At 53.5% G+C, this 17,892-nt stretch overlaps 4 non-coding genes and 1 pseudogene across 4 annotated transcripts; all 5 read left to right on the top strand.

The window, feature by feature from the left end:
* The first annotated feature begins 2,697 nt into the window (after positions 1-2,697).
* Positions 2,698-2,769, top strand: TRNAQ-CUG (transfer RNA glutamine (anticodon CUG)). Its single transcript has one exon. It is a non-coding gene; the product is annotated as a tRNA-Gln (tRNA).
* A 2,449-nt stretch (positions 2,770-5,218) lies between these two features.
* TRNAR-UCU (transfer RNA arginine (anticodon UCU)) lies at positions 5,219-5,291 on the top strand. Its single transcript has one exon. It is a non-coding gene; the product is annotated as a tRNA-Arg (tRNA).
* Positions 5,292-5,971: 680 nt separating this feature from the next.
* Positions 5,972-6,044, top strand: TRNAF-GAA (transfer RNA phenylalanine (anticodon GAA)). Its single transcript has one exon. It is a non-coding gene; the product is annotated as a tRNA-Phe (tRNA).
* Positions 6,045-7,675: 1,631 nt separating this feature from the next.
* On the top strand, positions 7,676-7,747 carry TRNAQ-UUG (transfer RNA glutamine (anticodon UUG)). The gene has a single exon. It is a non-coding gene; the product is annotated as a tRNA-Gln (tRNA).
* An 8,383-nt stretch (positions 7,748-16,130) lies between these two features.
* LOC112060752 (U2 spliceosomal RNA) lies at positions 16,131-16,295 on the top strand (annotated as a pseudogene).
* The last annotated feature ends 1,597 nt before the right edge of the window (positions 16,296-17,892 follow it).

The raw sequence follows: 17,892 nt of genomic DNA, 5'->3' as shown, positions 1-17,892 counted from the left end.
GCAGCACAGAAAATGCTGCCGTGTGTTCACACTGTCAGCTGCAAGCGCACTGGAGTGGCCACGTTAGCAGCTCTTGCAACGCCACAGAGATCAGTGCATTGTGGTAGCTATCCCAGTGTGCAAGTGGCTGCAACGTGCTTTTCAAATGGGGGCGGGGGTGGAGTGTGACAGGGAGTGTGCTGTGTGTACGTGGGGGGAGAGACAGTGTGTTTGGGGGACTGAGAGTGTGTCAGCACGCTGTCTTGTGTGTTCAGACAGCAGCAGACCCCCCTGTCTCACACACACTCACAACAGCAGCATTCCACATTGATGGTTGCTTTGTCCTGGAGCAGATAAGCAGCCGGCTGTCAGAAACTGAGCTTTGAAAGGGGATATCCGCATGCCTGCAGCCGAGTTCAAAACAATGACCAGAATGGGCACTTGACTTCAGGGGATTATGGGACGTCTCTGGAGGCCAGTCACAGCGCAGTAATGCAACACGTTGTCCACACTGACGCCCGGGCGTTTCAGTGGGGCGCAGCAGTCTTTATGCTTCTCGTGGAGGTGGATTACCCGGAGCGCTCCAGCTGCAGAGTCCAGGCGCTCCATGTGCCTTTGTAGTGTGGACACCTCAGGAGTTCGGGCGCCCGGGGCTGCTTTAATGTGCTTTAACTTGCAAGTGTAGCCAAGCCCCTAGACTGTGTCACTTTGTGACTTACTTCCTTGTGCTATTGTAATAAATACAGTAGATGTGCAATGGTCAGAGATCGCACCAGCATAGAAGTATATTGACGGGAAACTCTAAGGTAGGGTTACCATACGTCCGGTTTTTCCCGGACATGTCCGGCTTTTCAGCAATCAAACCCCCGTCTGGGGGGAATTGCCGAAAAGCCACACATGTCCGGGAAAATGGCCGGCACTTCCTCTCCCGCTGTGGCTCTGCTCCACTCCTCCTCTCTCAGATTTACAGAGCCAAGCTGCCCGAGCCAGCGCTATTGGCTTCGAGCAGCCCCCCCCTGCCTCCGGACCCCGAGCCCCCAGCCAGGCACTTCTCCTACCCGGCTCCAGCTGAGCTGCTCCCGCGGTGCAAGGTCCGGAGGCAGGGGGGGGCTGCCTGAAGCTGGTAACGCTGGCTCGGGCAGCTCGGCTCTGTAAGTCTGAGGGGGAGGAGCTGAGCAGCTCAGCTGGAGCCGGGGAAGGGACGTGCCCAGCCAGCTCTGGATCCTGAGGCAGGGGAGGGCTGCCCGAAGCCAGCAGCTCGGCTCTTACATTCTGAGAGGGGAGGAGCAGCTCAGCTGGAGCCCAGGTAGGAGAAGTGGGGTCCGGAGGCAGGGCTGGGGGGTGCTGAGCGGGCCGGGGGGGCCAGGGGATGCTCAGCTGGGGTCCGGGCCGGGGGGTGCTGAGCGGGCCGGGGGGGCGGCGGGGCTGGGGGGTGCTGAGCAGGCCGGGGGATGCTTGGCCGGGGGTCCGGGGGCTGGCGGGGCCAGGGGGTGCTCGGCCGGGGATCGGGGGCCGGGCCGGGGGGTGCTGAGCGGGCCGGGGGGCCGGCAGGGCTGGGGGGTGCTGAGCGGGCCGGGGGATGCTTGGCCGGGGGTCCGGGGGCTGGCGGGGCCAGGGGGTGCTCGGCCGGGGATCGGGGGCCGGGCCGGGGGGTGCTGAGCGGGCCGGGGGGCGGCGGGGCTGGGGGGTGCTGAGTGGGCCGGGGGATGCTTGGCCGGAGGTCCGGGGGCCGGCGGGGCCAGGGGGTGCTCGGCCGGGGCCGGCCCAGGCTGGAAACGCGGGGGGGGCAGCCTGGGCCGCTCCTCCTCCCCCCACACACCCCCTTACCTGCTTCAGGCTTCCCGCGAATCAAATGTTCGCGGGAAGCAGGGGAGGGGGCGGAGTTGGGGCGGGGACTTTGAGGAAGGGGCGGAGTTGGGGCGTGGGCGTGGGCGGGGGTGGGGGTGGGTCCGGGGTCCGGTGGAGTGTCCTCCTTTTGGAGGCTCGAAATATGGTAACCCTACTCTAAGGAAATTAAGCGTTTAAATGATCCGCCACATGTCCTGCGTCCCACTAAAATGAATCCAACCCACAGGTCACATGGGCAGAAGTATCGGTGTCAGGATGCTCCATTGTTAGCACAGTAAATGAAGTGGCAAAATAAATGATGTTTAAATGACCTCACTCTATTTTTTACAATCCTGTATTAAGAGGTAATAGATACAGATGTGCACCAGGCAGGGTCGTTTGGAGGCCAAAGACTTTATGCTTCCATTCCCCACCACTGTCAAGTTTTAGCAAATTAGGACAAGTCAGCAAATAAGAACAACCTCCGGTATCAGTAACTGCTACAGGTAGCGAAGTCCTACAGGTAGCAGTTCTGGCAATACACCTGTGCAGCTCTGCTCCCCGGCTCTTCTTGAGCTCCTGCTCTCTGCTTAGCTCGGCCCCCTCTGGCCCAGGCAGTTCCAGCTCACATGGAGGATGGGACCCCCTGGCCTGGCCTCATCAGACTGCCTGGCCTGTCAATCAGGCTGACCTGGAGCTTTGGCCGTTCCCCATTGCCCCAGGGGACTGTCAGTCTCAGGGTCCTGATTTCCCATTGGCCCTTCCCCCTTCTATTGGAACTGGGAACTAACCAACCAAAAAGCCCCACTAAGTTTAAGTAAGGGATCAACTGTCCATTACACAAGCCAGCCCTGTGAGGATCATCAATCTCCAGAAAAGGCAGCACAAGCTGGTCCCATGGTGTGATGGTCAGCACTCAGGACTCTGACTCCTGCAATCTGAGTTCAAATCTCAGTGGGACCTTGTGGTAAAGCCTGGGAGCTCACAGTGCTCATCTTCCCTGTCTCTAGTTGTACAAGAATGAGTCTTTCCCATCGTGTCTGGCGACTCACACCCACTGGGGCCAGGCTAATGGCTGCAATGGGTTTGGGCTCTAGAAGTGGCTACTGATGCTTGACTGGCTGGTTGGGATTCTCACTGCTTCAGCTGAGGCCCACAAGTTTGGCCCTGGCACTTGCTGCTGTGCTTTTCCTCTGGCTCTTGAAGGAAGCAGTGCCAGGGCTGGGCTTCATAGTCAGGAGGGGGAAGAGTCCCAGGCTGGAGCCCAGCACACCTTTCCGCCTCTGGGCACCTAGAGCAGAGGCAGCTGGTGCTGACAGCTCCAAGGGAAGGCTTAAAGGCCACAGAGCAGTGGAGGAAGAGGAGGGGAGGACCATGCTTATGCGTGGCCAGGAGACAGCCACAAAAACACCCAGCCAGGCTGCTCCCTGGCATGCCGAACCCCCACTGAAGGCCACCAGCCACCCAGCATGTGGGGCAGCTGCTGTTGCTCTGTGGCCAGCATCAGAAGACGGTAGGAAAGCAGGGCCAGCCCCCCCCCCCCCCCCAATGGGGCCAATGTCCATTCCCACTCAAAGTGTTCAGTTTGGCAGTGGGGCAGGAGATTTTACTCCAAGAGGCTTTTCCCCAGCTGGCGAGAAGTGGAGAAACACGCAGGCTCCCAAGGCGCTATTTAGCAAGTCCCCTCAAGCACAGGGACAGGCGCATATTTGGAAGAGGGAAACTGCTCCACACACTAGCCCAGGCAGCCGCCCATTTTCTTTGGCAAGTCAGGAATGGCAAAGGCTAGACTGGAAGCACCTGGGGCTCACACCCCAGCCTTTGTGACGCCCAACCCCCAACTCCTTCCCGGGGCTCTAGCTGAAGCCAGAGGATTGGCCTGAGTGGCCAAGAAGAGGTTCCAGCCCTAAATAAAGCAGGACTTTCAACCAAAGTAAGCACAACCACGAGGGGACTCAAATCCTGAATCATCTGATCCACAGGGAGATGCTTTATCCTTTAGGCCACATGATGAGTGGGTCTAAGCCCTTCTTTGGAAAAGACGGACACTGTGTTTCTTGGGTCATCTACTGAGGGGCAATGAGACTCTCTGGGCACAGGAAGTCGAGTTCCCAGCGAGATGTGAGACTTAATTCTATAGAGCCAGGTGCAGGGCTTTGGCAGGGAGGCTCAGGCGTGGGGGATTGGGGTGCAGCGGACGGGCCGGCTGTCTAGGTGTGGAGATTTAGTGGTTTTGAGGAGGAGGAATCCTGCTGATAGGCAGTGGCCTTGCAGAAAAAGAGGAGGGGTTCCAGGGACTTTTTTTGCCTCTCTTTTGCCTACCTGCTTGTTCTCTCTTGGGGTGAAGGGGGAAGATGGCCTCAGCAAGCCTAGCTAGTTCAGTTGGTACAACATCACGCTCTTAATTTGAGGGTTCAGGGTTCAAGCCCCTCTCCAGATGCTCAGCTTTTAAGTGGCCTTGTGTGCCTGGAGACACACATTTTCTGGTGGTGTCCAGAGCCACACACGGATTCCCAGAAGCCGTGGCCATTTCCGGGAAAGGTTCCTTTCTGTTGCTGAGTCCTTAGAAAGCAGGATAGAAGCCCACATCTGTAGCAGCAGGCCCAGAAAGCGCAGTCCCTGGTTGGCGGGAAGGGCTGTGGGGGCAGGCACTGGGAGTGAGAAAGCAGCATAGAGAGGGGAGCAGAGAGAGAGAGAAGCTGTGAGTGCAGAGTACAAACCTGCCAGCTGAGGGTCACAGGTGTTTAGAGAATGTGACACCATCGGGTCCCGTGGCATAAAGGTCAGCTGTCAGATCGCTGAATACTGCAAGCTGAGCTCAGATCTCAATGGGACCCGTTGCTTCATACCTAAGCACAGGTGGAGTTTCAAGGCTTTGTCTTGCTCTTTCAAATGATGTGGGAGCCGGTATTTTGCCTGCTAGCTGTTGTGACTTGCGTGCCAGAGGGATGTCGGATCCAGTAGGCTGGCCTTGCCTGGAGCCCTATAGGGAGGGATGGGAGCTGGGTTTACTCTGTGTCCTGCAGCTGGGCTGCAGCCTGGCCTAGGAGGCAGCCCACTTGGTTGACCTACTGGCCCAAAGTCATGTTGGCCATGTTGGTCTTTACCCAGGAATGCTGAAGGGTGGGCCTGAGGGAGGGAGACTCAATCCTCCCCTATATTAGTCAGGGCTGGAGAGAAGGCTGTAAGAGCAGCCAGGTTGCGGAGCTGGGCCCGCTAGAGTTTGGGGAGAGTGGAGTTGACTGGGGCAGGGTGCTGGCAAAATGCCACAGGGTGTTAGAGGGAGGCGCAGGCCAGGGCTGGGGCTGGGAAGAGCGAGAGAGAGAGATTAGCAGGTTTCCTCTTTTGTTTCCTATGCTCTTTTTCTTCACTAGTTTCTCCTCTGCACAAACTTGCTCTTTTTTTGTTGTGAGCCTGGCTAGGTCAGTTGGCAGAGCATCAGACTTCTAATCTGAGGGTCCAGGGTTCAAGTCCCTGGTCAGGTGATAAACTAATCATAAAAATCTCTTTCTTTGGAGTCCTCCTGGATGTTACTTTTCTCTTCAGGATTCTGCCTTTCCTAAAACGGGCCTTTTGTGTTTGGGATTGAAGGGGCAACTTCCTGACACCCCCTCTGTCCTCGCAGGTGGGAGGAATAAAGGCCTCTGGGCACATAGCAGGTTCCTCCCAGATGGCTGAATTCTCCCGTGGTGGAGATGGAAGCTCTGTCTCCTTGCCTCTGTTTCTGCCTTCCCGTGGCTGTGCTGATCTGGCTGGCCTGTCTGAGACAGGGTGTGAGGAATGTTTGGAGCTTTTGCTTCGTATTGAGGGCTCCCTCCTCCAGCAGAGCGGTGTGGACTCTGCGGAGAGCTGGAAAGAATTGCCCCATCAGCGTTAGGTGCTCACCCAGCTCTTGGCTTTCCTTTGAGGGAGCGGTGAGGAGGACGGGGCTCAGGCCCCCCAGATGGAGAAGGGTGCAGGTGTCGGGGCTGCTGGCCGGGACCTGGAGGAGCGTGAGAGGTCTGCGAGAGGCCACCTCTCCCCAGGAATCAAGTGAAGCTGAGCAAGGCAGGGAAAAGCGAGTCTTGTCTTCATGGGCTGCTCACAATGATGTCCTTTTTGTGTGCCACGGCTGCCAAAACATCCCAGATGGAGAAGCAGCAGGCCAAAAGACTGCCATGCATCTGCCGAAGTAGCTCAGTTGGGAGAGCATTAGACTGAAGATCTGAAGGTCCCTGGTTCAATCCCGGGCTTTGGCAGGCCCTTTTCTCCCTCTCTGTGCAGGTGTGGCTTGTTTTCTGGGAGCAGCGCCTTTAGCTGACATGAGTCTATGCTCCCAAACCAGATAACAGAACGTGGGCTTCTGCCCCTAGTTAGCCCACCTGATCTTTAACAATGAGAGACAGGAGCTGTCTTTCCAACATGACTTATTGGTCAACCCAATCTGGTGGGAAGAGATGGTGCCAGAGGGGGCAGGGCCTGGAGACGAAAGCTCCTCTGCACAGCTGAGTGAGGGCAGTACTGGGGAAGGGGCATCTGTAAAAGTGGCCACATGGAACGTGGCAGGGATTTGGGGGCCCAGGAGGAGGCGCTTGATGTTCAATGCCTTGGAGCAGCTGGACTTGGACATGGTGAGTGTTCAGGAAATGCTCATTAATTACTTTAGAGTAGCTCGATGGGCAGAGGGTGATTGGAGGAAGGATCCGTCTTTCTGGTCCTCCAGGCCAGGGAAGAACGATGGGGTTGGACTCTTGTTCTTCACATTCGTGGTGCGAGTACAGAGGTGGTGGAGCTCTGACTAGGGACCTAATTACTGGTGGACTTTGTGCTCCGTGGCACTGGTTACCACTATATTAGTGTTTATGGTCCCCAGTTAAGACGTGAAAGGAAAGATCAATGGAAGGAACTGCCTCCCTTCCTCTGGACCGCACGGTGTTTGGTATTGGGGGGGATTTTAATTGTGTCAGCCGGTCTGAGGACCACTGGTCCCGTTTTCCCAACCATCAGAGGAAATGTTTTTACAATGAGCACTACCTGGCGCAGGTCTGTAGCGAGATCGGCTTAGAGGATGTGTTTCTCCCTAGTGGAACCATTGGAGGGATGGCGCTAGCCTCCTATTCCTCTGACCCAAGCTCACACCAGCTGCAGATGGGGTACACCTTTCTGCGGGGACAGGCCAGGAATCACATTGACCAGATTTACGTGAAGGAGAGCACGTCAACAGCCCAGTGCAGGGTGGCGCCAATGGACTCTTCAGATCATGCAGCTCTCACCGTGTGCTCAATGTGGGCAATTCCCTGACCCACGGCAGAGGATATTGGAAGCTGAATATCCAGAGCTTGCAAGTTAAAGGGGCAGGGCGATGAGGCTGGTGGTGTTGGCAGAACGGGAAAGTATCAGAGGGTTCTATGGCAACCTGGGGGGTTGGTGGGAGTCGGGAGGGAGGAGTTGGCGGCTTTGTCGCCCGGCGGTCGGGCAAACACCACAACATTAAAGAAACCAACAGTGCCAAGTCCTGCAGCGTCGCCTGTGGGATTTCCACAAGAGCATCCAGGCAGGGGAGCCAGTCAGTGTGTGACTGTACAACTGGATCAGGTGACAGCTGGCCGAGTTCCAGGAGATGAGGCTGCAGCTGGCCAATTTGAGCGGGACCACTGAGTGAATGGAGGGGCGGCCTCCCCTGACATTTTTGCGGCCTGCAGAGAACAGAGACAAAGCAGGGGGATGCTGGGACTCAGGGCAGGACCCGCGGACCTGGTAGTGCAGGACCACAGTCGATGGAGCAGGAGAGAGAGTCCTGCGAGAGGAAGCTGCTAGTGGGAAGCAATAAGTGCAGAGTGCAAGCCAGCCAGCCGAGAGTCACAGGGGTCTAGAAAGTGAAATAGTAGCAGGTCCCATGGTGTAATGGGCAGCACTCAGGACTTTGAATCCTGGAATCTGAGTTCAAATCTCAGTGGGACCTGGAAATATGTTGGTTTGCTACAAAGCCTTGGAGCTAAATGTGCTTGGCTACTCTGTCTCTGGGTAAAGTAGAGTGTGTTTTTTTCCCTCCTGCTGGGTGACTGATGCTCACTGGAGATAGGTCTTTGGTGCAGCTGGTTCAACGGGATGGCCACTATAGGTTGGGGTCCTAGAACTTAACAGTCTGGCTAGAGATTCCTGCGGGTTGATCTGATGATTGTGTTTCTCACTGCTTCACCTGACGTTCACAACTTTGGTCCCTGTACCTGCACCCGCCACACTTTTCCTCTTGCCCACGTGGCATTTAAAGGAAGGAGTGCCAGGGCCAGGATTCATAGTCAGGGATAGGCAGGAGGGAGGAGGAGTCCCAGGCTAGAGCCCAGCACACCTTTCCTCCTTTGGTCACCTAGAGCAGAGGCGGCTGGTGCTGATAGCTCCAAGGAAAGGCTTAAAGGCCACAGAGCACTGAGCACAGGGCAAGAGGAGGGGAGGACCATGCCTATGCATGGCCAGCAGACAGCCACAAAGACACCGGCCAGCCTGCTCCCTGTCCCTGGCATGGCAAACCCCCACTGAAGGCGTGCTTAATCCACTTGATGAGCGGGAGGGAATCTGTGTGCAAGGAGAACCCGCTTGGCTCAGAAGGGAGCGAGGAAAAAGAGGCAGTGAAAAAAATAACTAGCGAGAGAGAGAGCGAAAAGAATGTGAAAGGCAGAGAAAGAAATAAAGGGAAAGAAAAAATGTAAGCAAAAGAAAGCAAGAACATGCAAGCTAGAGAAGGAAAGGAACCAAAAACAGTGAATGAACCAACACGAGTGCTAGAGAAAGCTGGAATGGGACAATCAGAGAAAGAAGGACAGACTGAGCTGTTAAGCAAGGTTGCAGCCCAGATTCTCCATGTTGGGGGCACAGGCCCACTCCCCATTTCCATACTGGCCTGAGATCCTTTCTGCCAAGCTTGGGGAGAGAGAGGAACTGAACGCAGCCCAGCGTGATCCCAGTGCCAGTTGGAGCAGGCATGCCCGCACCTGGAGGACCATCTCCAGAACCTACCTTGATGTTGCCCTCCATCGCCGCTCCCACACGGAGCTCCCCGCCTAGACCTCTGTGTATGAGGCGAGGTGGTGCACTGGCAAAGGGGGCTGTTTGAGTGGGGCTCTGTGTGTGTGTGTATGTGTGTGTGTGTGTGTGTCCAATTTTGGGAAGTGACATCACAAACTGCTGGGGCTGGTTTCCTATTGGTGTGATGGATTTTTGCAAAGCTTTTTTTCTTTTGTCATCTTGTTTTGGCACTAGGGCTGGGTGGCTTTCTGTGCTGCTGTTGCCGAGGTCAGTGGCACAAGGGGCTCAGGGAGGAGAATCAGGGAGCCAGGCGGGAAGGGTGCACGGGGGGTCACAGGGATAAGAATCACATTTAGCCCTTGCACGGCAATGGTGGTGCACTCACTGCCACGCCTTCTAGTATCACGACTATTAATCTGTATGAGAGCAGCACCTAACAAGACCGGGGCAGAATCAAGGTCCCCCATTGTGTGGGGGCTGCCCAGACACAGAGACGGGTCCTGCCCCAGCTGAGATCAGGACCCCATTGGGTCAGGCTCTGCCCAGACACAGCGAGAGACAGGCCATGCCCCAAAGAGTTTACAGACTCCATACCCAAAAAGTGGGTGGAGAAACTGAGGCCCAGTGTTACACAGCTGCACTGAGAATAGAACCCAGGAGTCCTGGCGCCTCCTGCTCTAACCACTAGACCCCGCTTTGCTCCCAGAGTTGGGGATAGAACCCAGGAGTCCTGGCTCCCCAAAAGGGGGGGAGTGGGGTCTAGTGGTTAGAGGAAGGAAGGCTGGGAGCCAGGACTCCTGGGGTCCATTCCCAGCACTGGGGTTAGAGGCGGGTCTGGTACATTAGCACAGGGGAGGATGGGAGCCAGGACTCCTGGGTTCTTCCCATCCCCCCCTTAACCATCTCGCACAGCAGGAGGGTGCTGAGCAGGAAGTGGTGATGGGGTGAAAACTACCAAGAAATGTAAATCCGCAAAGGAGCCTGTGCCAGGAACCGGGTGGTGCAGAAACCACGGCCCCCTCCCCACCTCTAACCCCCCCTTGGCTGGCACTGGATCGTGCCCCCTCTACCCTGAATCCACCCCCTATGAGCCCTACGGGGGGCAGGAAATAGCAACAGTGCTGGGCACCCCATCCAATTGTTAAGTGTCACAGTGACCCAAAGTGGGGCAGCAGGGCACAGGTGCAGGGCGCTGGGCTCCGATGCACCTGGAGGGCAGCTCAGGTGAGGCAGGGCAGGGCCTGTGGTTCCCATTCTGCATTGCCTGGTGCTGGGACGTTGCACAATCCCCAGGCACACCGCACAGAGCGCCCTGAGAGGGGGCAGGGGGCCAAGCAGATGATCCAGCACGAGGGGGGAGGATATGTGGTTGTGGGGAGGGAAGGCCTTGGGCTGCACTGGGGGAGTGGAGAGCAGGGGTGACACCCCAAAAACCTGCAGCAAAGGGATGGGCAGGTGGGGTGGGTGGATAGAAGAGGCAGCGAGCCTAAAATCTAAAAGGGGAGTGGGGTCTAGTGGTCAGAGTTGGGGAGCTGGTGGTCAGAATTCCTGGGTTCTATCCCCAGCCCTGGGAGGGGAGTGGGGTCCAGTGGTTAGAGTGTGTGTCGGGGGGAGAGCCAGGACTCCTGGATTCTCTCCCTGGCTCTGACTCTCTCTTGTGCAATCCCTTGGCAGTTACCCAACTCGCCAGCATGTGTGAGTGAGGGGCTGGGGCGACACGGCCCAGAGTCCCGTGCTGCCCCTTTGTTACTCAACCTGGGGCAGGGTGAGGGATGGCCTGGGAGACCCACTAAGAAAGGCACTTCCGGAGGGTTTGTGTGTGGGTCACGCTGCCCCCTGTTGGATACACCCCTCTAGGTGAGAGCCATGGGCCCCTTTAGCCCAGTCTCAGCCCTGGTTAGACCCTGGGAGCCCACGCCCCTCTGTCGCCACGGCTATGTCTATTGATCTCTTGGAATGGTCCATTCTCATTGGTAGCTGTCCAGTGGCAGTGAATTCCACAGGCCTCGGCACATGCTGTGTGGGACAGGAGGTCCTTCTGTTGAATGCAGTGGGAGGGAACTCTGTGCAGTTGTGTCTCTGAGCATGATTGTGAATACTGTGGTTGGGGGGAAGGGAATCCTGTTCCCAATACCCATTTAATACTAAGTTCTCACACAGAGACATTCCTGATACCGAACTCATGAGACCAAACTTTGCACCCAATCTCAGCCATGAAACCAAAATGTGACACTTTCACACCAAACACCATGTTCCCCGCTCACTCCCACTGCTTTTCACATCCCCACGAACTGCTCCCCCCCAGGCACCACACCCCAGTCACACGCCTTTTGAAACTGCATAGCTCAGTGTCAATCACTGCCCCGAAGTGACTCTGGTGCCGGCACTCGCAGCACGGACTCCCCACACCGGATTCTGCCAACACAGAGAATTCTCTCCATCCGGCTCCTTTGGTTCAGATACTGGGGGCTGCGGGTCAGCAGTGTGGAGCACCAGTAGAGCAGTGACTGGGGAGCTCAGGGCTGGGAGAGCAGGGGCTGCGGGTCGGGAGTGAGACGCACCAGCAGAGCGGTGAGTGGGGAGCTCAGGGCTGGGAGAACAGGGGCTGCGGGTCAGGACCGGCAGTTTTGCGCAGTGTGTTCAGAGCTGCCCTGTATCTGCCCTTTCTCTGCACCATCTCTGCTCCCAGAATGCACCAGGCCTGGACTGAACTCTTCCCCTGCGGCTGAGCTGTGTTTGTTTGCTGTGATCCTGTTGGATGGGCAGGGGGGGAAGTGACAGTCCCACCCAGAGCCAACGCCCACCTGTCACCCAGCACCTTTGGCCCCGGATCCACCCAGCCTGGTCAGAGCGCTCAGCAGCACGGGTCAGCCAGGAGCTGTGCCCTGCCAGGGACTCAGGGGTGTCTACACTGCAGCTGGGGGCTGCTCCCCAGCGTGGTCTGTTGGAGCTCGCGCACTAACGGGGCAGCGGCAGCAGAAGCAGCCACGTGGTGGGTAGGGCTAGTGACCCGGGTCCATCTCATGGAGTCAGCTGGGTTCATGCTCAGGTGACTAGCGCAGGCCATCGGCCGAGCCCCATGGCCATGCCGCTGCTGTTAGCGCACTAGCCCCTCACAGTCACGTCCTCACCAGTCACATTGAAATAAGGTGCTATTGCGCTATTTGGAATACAATCCTGTCCTGATAATGCCCATCACCGCCAGATAAAGATGGTTAAAGAAAACTCTCTAAGTCTCTAAGGTGCCACAAGTACTCCTGTTCTTCTTGCTCTTTCTGTCTGTTTTGTTCATTGATGTGTTGGAGTAAACACTCCCCTTCACACTATTCTCAGACAAATACTAGTATTAACTGTTTGCTACTGATGGGTTTAGAAACTATTTGTCAAGCGGAAGATGCCATTTCTGGGGGATTGTTCCCAAGATCCAATACTTTGTGTTCAAACATCTCCTAGTTTCCTTGGTGAAAGTAAGACCAAGGTGTCCTTGCAATATACAGGAAGAAAATAGTTTTTCACCCCAGATGAAACTTGAACCCACAATCTCTGACTTAGACAGCCACTGTCTTATCCATTAGGCCACTAGGGCTCTGTAATGCATCTGCCAGAGGGATGGAAATTCCCTCTCATAAGTGAAAATTCCTCACATTAACTTGGAAGCCAAATAGCCCCTTTATGCGCCTTACAGCAATGTCTGCATCCCCTGGCAGCGAGGCAACTGGGCAGGTCGCTGACAGAGCTGAGCACCACCTTTCCGCCAGCCATCTTTAGAGAAGACAGTTCTCTGAAAACATCCACTCAATGTGCAGCGGAGTGTTGGGAATCATTAAGAAAGGGATAGAGAATAAGACAGAAAATATCATATCGCCTCTATAGAAATCCATGGTACTTCCACACCATGAATACCGCGTGCTGATGTGGTTGCCCCATCTCAAAAAAGATAGATTGGAATTGGAAAGATTCAGAAAAAAGGGCAACAGAAATGATGAGGGGATATGGAACAGCTTCTGTATAAGAAGAGATTAATAAGATTGGGACTTTTCAGCTTGGAAAAGAGACGACCAAAGGCGGATACAATGGAGGTCTATACAATCATGACTGGTGTGGAGAAAGTCAATAAGGAAGTGTTATTTACTCCTTCTCATAACACAAGATCTAGCGGTCACCAAATGAAATTACTAGGCAGCAGGTTTAAAACAAACGAAAGGAAGTATTTCTTCACACAACGCACAGTGAACCTGTGGAACTCTTCGCCAAAGGATGTTGTGAAGGCCAAGACTATAACAGGGTTCAGAAAAGAACTAGAGAAATTCATGGAGGATACGTCCATCAATGGTGCTTAGCCAGTGGTAGCCCTAGCTAACCTCTGTTTGCCAGAAGCTGGGAATGGGAGACAGGGGATCGATTACTTGATGTTCACCTGTTCTGTTCAGTCCCTCTGGGGCACCTGGCATTGGCCGCTGTCAGAAGACAGGATACTGGGCTAAATGGACTTTTCGTCTGACTCAGTATGGCCGTTTTTATGTTCTTATCCCATAACCACTTAGTTTTCTTTAGAGCCTTTGGTGAGAGACCCTGTCAAAGGCTTTCTGAAAATCCCAGTTCGCTATATCGACTGAATCATTCTTATCCACATGCTTGTTGAGATGCTCAAAGACTTCTAGAAGACTGGTGAGGTACGAGTTCCCTTTACAAAAGCTGTGTTCACCCTTTCCCAATATAGCCTGTTTATCTGGGTGTCTGATCATTCTTTACTCTAGTTTCTACCAATTTTCCCATTACTGAAGTTAGGCTCAGTGGCCCGCAATTGCCAGGGTCGCCCCTGGAGCCTATTTAAAAAATTGGCGTTACATTAGCTACCTGCCAGTTGTCTGCAACAGAGGCTTGCTTCAGTGGTAGCTTGCATACTACGGCTAGTTGTTCTGCAATTTCAAATTTGAGTACCCTCAGAACTCGTGGTTGAAATGCCATCTGTTCCTGCTGACTTCTTCCTGTTTAATTGAACAATTTGTTCTAAAACCTCTTATGCTGGGATGGTACTTCAGATTTGTCACCCAATAAGGACCGCTCTGAGGTGGGACTCTCTCCTGTCCTCGAATTCATGGAGTTTCTCTGCAATGGCCTTGTCTTCCTAGAGTGCTCCTTTGTCAGCCAGTGGCCCCACCGTCTCTTTGGCAGGCTGCCTGCTTCCGATGTACTTAAAACCATTCTTATGGTTCGCTTTTGTGTGTTTCGCATATTGCTTCTCAGATTCTTTCTTGGCCTGACTTGTTAGACTTGGACACTTAACAGGCCAGAGTTGTGCACTTTCCTATTATCCTCACTAGGATTTGATTTCCAAATTTTGAAGAATGACTTTTTGCCTCTAACGGCCTCCATTACTCTGCCGTTTACCGAGAGTGGCGTTCTGCTGGTCCTCCTCTTCTCGTTTCTGATTTAGGAGATACGTTTCATCTGAGCCTCTAATTGCGGCATTTTTAAATGGTCTGCATGCTGCTTGCAGGCACTTAATACTTGTGACAGCAGCTCCTTTTAATTTCCATCTAACCATCTGTACTTATGCCGATAGGTTGGCTTTAGATCTTTAATTTGATCGGTAGCTGAGAAGATGGTAAATTGGACAGAAACCTTTTCAACAAACCTGTTCGTTTCCTTGTTATTTCCTGACTTCTTTATTCATCGCCTTTTCCTTATTTCCCAGTAGATTGACTAGACACCAGATTTGGGTGCTAGCAGGGGGACCTGACGGGCTCCTGATTTTCTGATTTCTTTCAGAAGCATTGAACTTACCAGGGCACAGTCAGATGCTGGATGCTCATGTAAATGTAACGCCTCGTGCTCAGCTTTAGTTCTGTTTCTTACCTCTTTTGGGAAATCGATCTTTGGTCTGACATGTAGGATCCCTGCATTAGGAGATGGCTAATTAATAAGACCATAAACCTTGGAAATCAAATGGAACCTGAAGTCCATAGAAAACCCTGAATTGCCCTTGGGGAGTGGAGTGCAAGTTGAGGAAGACTTCCCTGCACAGCTTCTCTCTCAATTCTCGCTTTCCTGTATTGAGCGCAGAAGTCGGGAATCAGCTCAGGGTAGGGTATACCATAGGTGTGCAGTGGTTAGACAAGAAACAGCAAGGAACTGGACTGGTATGGAGTGAAACTGTATCTTATGTGTGCCTGATGACTGTGCGCGTGGGAGGGAGCAGAAAAGAGCATTGGGGCTGTGGCATAGCGCTTGCATACGCTTTCTTTGACCTGTTTTGCTGTAAGAGTTAACAGTGAGAGATTGCTAGTCACAGCTCAGTGGGTGGGTTTATGCAAATTAGAAGTGTACAGGGAAACCAGCGAGAGGAAGGAGGCTGAAAGACTTCTTCTCTGTCTTTGAACAGAATGGTGTGTTAATGGTTCTTGCTTTAAATTCTTCCATTGGAGTAATTTCGGGGAAGTGATCCTCACTTAGAGTTACCTAGTTATCAAAGTCTCGTGAATGGTGTTTGGTGCATGTCTGGGAGCTCGTCGTGCCAAGGTAGAAAGCAGTGGGGGCAGAGGGGGTGCATTGCATCCGTGACTCTCAGCATTGTTTCTCCACTCCTTAGAGCTAAGATCAAACTGCTTCAAACTTTCTGCCCAACCCCAAAACACCAACATACCCCTATACTCAGTATGTTACCCCCAATGACCAATACCTGATGCTTCAAACTTTCTGTATTGTTTATTTTTTTTAAATATTCTCTAATAAAATTTAAATCTGTGTCTCTCCCTGGCTGTCACCCTGCGGACTAAGGGCTACGAGGTGCACGTCGACACTCTGCTCGTTGGGGCCCTGGGTGCCTGGGACCCGTGTAACGAACGCGTGCTGAGGACCTGTGGGGTGGGCCGTCATTATGCACGGCTCATGAGACACCTAATGGTCTCGGACACTATCCGTTGGTCCCGGGACATCTACATCGAGCACATCACCGGCCACCGCCAATACCGAGAGTGAGCCGGGGAGACCTCGTGCACCCACACACACCCCTGCTGGACTTTATCCCCTGAGCCCTAAACCCACCAAACCTAACTGAATCCCACCACGTGAGGGTCACCCCATCCCCATTACCCAGCCCACTTACTTATACCCATGACTGTCTCTACTTCCTGTATGGGTGATAGACCCTCACCGCTTATCGACTGTTTCCTGATCCCGCCCACCGGTTACCCACCCCTCATTGGGGACATTACAGTCTGTATATACTATGTATGCTGCCCAACCCCAAAACACCAACATACCCCTATACTCTGTATGTTACCCCCAATGACCAATAACTGACGCTTCAAATTTTCTGTATCGTTTATTTTTTAAATATTCTCTAATAAAATTTAAATCTGATATGCCCTTTATTTAAGGACTTTAAATTGATTTTTAAAACAGGGGAATGGAATTGGAACTTGCTTTGTCCACCCCATGCATTGACCTGGTATTGCAATATCTCCAGGAACCGTGCATCTCCTTTTGGGGAGAATCTTCTGATTACAAAAGCAGAAAGAGTTTCACTCTGAAGATGCTGATTTGGGAAGGTTTTCTTAAAGTAGTTGGAAAATCTAGACTCTTTAGTGTTTTGATTTCTTCATGACAACGTATTGTTAAAATTCCTTGGGAGTGTTTTCTGAGTCTATAGATGTGAGTTTCTTTGTCTTGGTACAGGATTGTTTTAAAAGCTAATCTTTCTGTTGTGAGTCTTTTCAACAGTATGAGGGACGAATGTTTTCCAGACTGAGGCTATGTTGGGGAGATGGTTGGTTGGGTTTCGGGGTTTTTTTGTGTGTGTGTGTGTGTGGGAGATTGGTAATATTTGAGGTCACACCTCTATTAATAACTGCATGAGTTACATAGACTTCTCCCCACCCAGCCTACATTCCATGTATCTTGACTGAGCCGCCGCCCACCACCCCAGGGCAGAAGCCTGAATCCCGAGCCCCACCGCAGGTGGGAAGGTGGGGAACTCCCACTGGTTGCCTTCTCCTACAGCGTTTATGACTCCGGAAAGGGGTAGGGACCAACCCCTGCAGACAGCCCCGGGGGAAGAGCCACTGCTTTGCTGCCCCTGACTCCCCCTCAATCACACCCCAGGAGGCTGTGGCCACACGAAAAGCCCCTGGTGACTGCATTTGAGAAATGCTGGGGCCTCACAGTAAACAAATCCCAGATTTGTTACACCGGGTACGGCTTCACTACCCGCCGTATCGGCGGGTAGCAATTGATTTATCCGGGATCGATATATCGCGTCTCGTTAAGACGTGATATATCGATCCCCGAACGTGCTCACCGTCGACTCCGGAACTCCACCAGAGCGAGCGGCGGTAGCGCTGTCGACGGGGGAGCCACGGCCGTCAATCCCGCACCGTGTGAGCCCCAGGTAATTCGATCCAAGATACTTTTCGCGTAGCTGAAGTTGCGCATCTTGGATCGATCCCACCCCTAGTATAGACACCCTTCCCCACCCTGTGGATTTCCTGCCCCCTCCCACATCCAGACCAACCTTCCCGGCAGTGCCCACCTCCTCTGTATTTACTGCCCTTTCTCCCCGCAAAGGGAACCTGCCAGCAACTCCCTGATAATCCCTCCTCAACCGGCTCCACTGCAGCCATTTCCCTTCCCTGGCCCCTGGAAGGATGGACTGAGCTGGAACAAAACATGGATGTTATACTGCAGCCTGTTAGGGCAAAAAGGGCAATTGGGGACATGTCAGAACAGGAAATAATTTCACAGCACAACTCCCCCCAGGCTCTTTCCCTGCACACGGATGTTCTAGGCTGTCCTGCATGTGACAGAAAAATTCACAACTAGGGCTGTCAATTAATCGCAGTTAACTTATGCAATTAACTTAAAAAAATCATGATTAATCTCAGTTTTAATCGCACTGTTAAACAATAGAAGCCAATTCTATTGCGGCGGCTCAGTCAAGATACATGGAATGTAGGCTGGGTGGGGAGAAGTACTGTAGTGCGATCTCTTTATAATTAAAGTGCAACTTACATATGTAGATTTTTTTTGTTGCATAACTGCACTCAAAAAGAAAACAATGTAAAACGTTAGAGCCTACAAGTC

Source organism: Chrysemys picta, chromosome 16, assembly GCF_011386835.1.
Source record: "Chrysemys picta bellii isolate R12L10 chromosome 16, ASM1138683v2, whole genome shotgun sequence".
Classification (NCBI taxonomy): domain Eukaryota; kingdom Metazoa; phylum Chordata; order Testudines; family Emydidae; genus Chrysemys; species Chrysemys picta.
The sequence above is the reverse complement of the archived record's forward strand: the minus strand, read 5'-3'. Positions and strand labels throughout refer to the sequence as shown.